Raw genomic sequence first — 3,625 nt, forward strand, 5'->3', positions numbered from 1 at the left:
AGCCATTTTTGTCTTTGCTTTTATTTCACCATATTTATATATATATTTATAATGAAAACAAAAAAGTTGTAAATGTGGGAGAATAAAAGAGCTACTGGATCTTAAAGATGCAGTATGGCTCTTAATCACACAGTGGCTTCCTCTGTGTTTCTGCAGGTGGGTTGCATCAGACCCACACTGCGAGCTACAAAAAAATACAGATTTCAGGGGTCAATCCTGGAGATTTTGATTCAGTACATTTTTTAAAAAAGTACATTAAATCTTCATGTACATTAAAAAAGTGAATGAAGGCAACAACAATTATTTTTTCCTTTTTGTCTTTTTTCATGACCGGCAACGGATCGCAACCCTCAGTGTCGCGCCCGCACTGGACCGGGACCAGCAACGGGATCGCAACCCTCGGCGTTGCTCCCACGCCTCGCTCAGCCAGTGAGTGGCCGGTCTGCATGTGGGATCTGAACCCTCGGCGGGAGGGTCTGCCGCACTTCCCAAGCGGCGCACTGTAGCAGTGCACCACCGGGCCGGCCCAGGCAACAACAATTTTGATGCAGTTTTATGTGGGAACCACGAGGCAGGTCAGATGCTGTGACTCAGTTCATTCACTGAGTAACTCTCAGAGTTGGAGTTGGGATGCCAAGTTACCACATTTTATCATATATAATTAACCCATTTTTATTATTTTGGTGTATCTGTTGGATAGTATACTGAAGTGGAAAACATATGGGCTTTGAAGCCAGAATAAACTGGGTTTGAACTTTGATCCTGAAAGGTGCTCACTGAGTAACACCAGGAAATTATATAACCTCTCTGAGCTATTACACTTATCTAACAAGGCTAGGAGGAGAATCAGAGATGTTACGTGTGAGATATTTAACTAGGCCTGTGGGATACAGGAGTGCTCAGCAGGTGGTAGCTATTATTATTATTTAGATGCAGGCACAAGACCACTTGCTCTTCATTATTTTATGCGCTAGCATATAACAGGTGCTGGCAGTAAAATGAGCTGTGCTCCAAACACACTGAGCAGAAGAGCACTGGAGAAACGGTAATTGAGGGGCAGAGCAGGAGCTCTTAGGCCGTTCTGCTCTTTCAGGATGGCTTCCAGAAAACTACCTGTCTGGGCTCTTGAGAACTTTTAATTATATTCATCTCCAATGCAGGGCGATTTCATCCTACTTTATAGCAGCAACTACAGCAGAATTCCCAGGGAGTGGGAAATTGATAATCAATCACAGTACCTAGAATTCAGAGAAAAAAAAGTCATATTTAACATTATTTTGTGTACCTCCTGCCCAGATGTGGGATTCCCTTGGGTACTCAGGCACGTTTTAGAGATCTGCTTTTAAATACTCTAAGGAATGTGTCATAACACTGAGTATGGAGTGTTAGAGCTGGAAGGGGCCCTGGGGACAGCCTACTTATTAGTTCATTCATTAATTTATGCATCTAGTAAACATAACTCCAGCTCCCAATGATTTAGTGTCCTCCATGAGACAAGTATTATGCTAATCACTTTCCGTCTATAATCTCTAATCCCTCAGCCACCCATCAAGAGAGGTATCCTTGCCACATTTTACATTTGAAAAACTGAAATTCAGGGAGTTTAGGAAGCTGCCTGAGGTGACATCATTCACAAGGGGTGGAGCCAGCGTGCAGAGCCAGGCATGTCTGGGTGCAAAACCCATAAACTCCCACTCTACCCCATTAAGTGCTCCACGTGCCAGACAGCTGTGCAATGTGTCTGTGTTCACTGAACAGTACAATGACGTGGCTAGTGACCTTTTGATCGGGAAGGATGACTGGCTGGCTCAGAAGAGGTCCCCATTCTAGCCTACCACGTGCAAACTGTGTAACTTGGGTCAGACCCTCAGCTGAGCTGCCCTGCCCTCAAAAAAAAAAAAAAAAAAAAAAGCATTTCAAATGAAATAGGACCTACTCCTTATTGGGGGCTTGGGGGGCAGGAGCAATTAATGAATGAACTAATAAGTAGGCTGTCCCCAGGGCCCCTTCCAGCTCTAACAACTGTGTAACTTGGGTCAGACCCTCAGCTGAGCTGCCCTGCCCTCAAAAAAAAAAAAAAAAAAAAAAGCATTTCAAATGAAATAGGACCTACTCCTTATTGGGGGCTTGGGGGGCAGGAGCTTGTATTCTTCCTAGTTCCTCTTGCTCTGACTGCCTTCCTCTGTCTCCAACTGCTGTTTCTATTCTATCGCAGACCCTTTTTTCCTAGATTTTTTTTCCTTCAAAATAGCATGTGATCAGATATTATTTGAAAATGTGTTAGAGTTGACAGACTATTTTCTGGTCTCCTCTCCTTATTAGAGTAATTTAGCTCTCTACCTCCTATAATTTGCTCCTGGCCTACTTCTGAATGAACTCTTTCTTTCTGTAAATCCTATCCACTCTCCTTCAAGTGCCATTAAGTCCCCTAAAGTAGATGATTCAGGGAGACCCACTGTCCTTGGCAGTATGCCCCATGTTAAGGGTGGAATGGCGATGGCTGAGGCAGATGGGGTAGCTTGAACTCCCCGCATGCCCCCCTGTCCCACACTGGGTCTCTAAGTGAAGGTGTCCAAGCCTTACCGAGGAAAGTTTGGAGCTGCTGAAGGGGTCCCATATAGTGAGAGGCTTCATTGGCTTTACGAAGTTTCACTTTGTTGGTTGTCAGAGGATGCTTAGACACCATCTTCTAATATGTTGAAATGATATTCTAACCATCTTACCTTATTTCTTCCTCTCTGCAAACTACTCATGCACAGTGCCTTGCAGTTACTATTGAACAGCAAGAAGACCCCGCTCATATGCAGACCATCAACACAGTGATAAAGTGAAATGTAAGTCTGGGTTGAAGTTCAAGTTCAAGGTGGGAGGTGAGTTTTCACTGTGAGATTTTCTAAGCAGGAAACTTTCAGCTATTACAAAGGAGGCTCATGTTTTGGGGAATCAGGGTTTCGATTTGCACATGTTTATTTTCATGCTACCTTACTCTCTTTCCCCAGCAGTACCCACTGTCTACCACCATGACGGTGGCTTCTGTCACCTTCCGAGCTCTGTCTCAGCCCCAAGCCCTCAGGCTCTGCCTCACTTAGGCCTCTGAGAGCCAAACAGCAGGCTGCTGTCTCCATGTTTAATGAGGAAAACCCCAAGTCAGGAAGGCTGGTGCCGAGGTTTTATGGAGGCTCTGGGCCAAATGGCTTAGCCAGGAATTCAACCAGCACTGCCCTCTATCCCCTGGGAGCTGCAAAATGCAAACAGCTCTGGTAAAACAGGAGAGCAATTTCCCAAGCAGGAGACTGGGAGCTTTAACGAGCTGAAGTGAGCCTGCCCGCTCCTCCCCTGGTCCTCTAGTCTGGCTAATTAGATTGCCTGATGCAAGGAGTCCTTTGATGGCCCGGAGACGGTGCGAAGTGTGGAGGCTCAGAGGGTCAGTAGCACTGGATGGAGTTGACAGTAACGAGTAAGCCAGATGAGGGGATTTCAGGCATTTGGAAGGTTTTGCTTCCTTTTTGCCTTTGTCCCCTTCTTCCTTCCTCCAAGTCATGCCTCAAATTCTACTAATGGCACAGTTTTGAATTTTTCAAAGAAAAATGGAAAGGCCAAATGAAGCAGACACATTTCCCCAGAA

This window comes from Galeopterus variegatus, unplaced genomic scaffold, assembly GCF_000696425.1.
Source record: "Galeopterus variegatus unplaced genomic scaffold, G_variegatus-3.0.2 Scaffold2419, whole genome shotgun sequence".
In the NCBI taxonomy this organism is placed as follows: domain Eukaryota; kingdom Metazoa; phylum Chordata; class Mammalia; order Dermoptera; family Cynocephalidae; genus Galeopterus; species Galeopterus variegatus.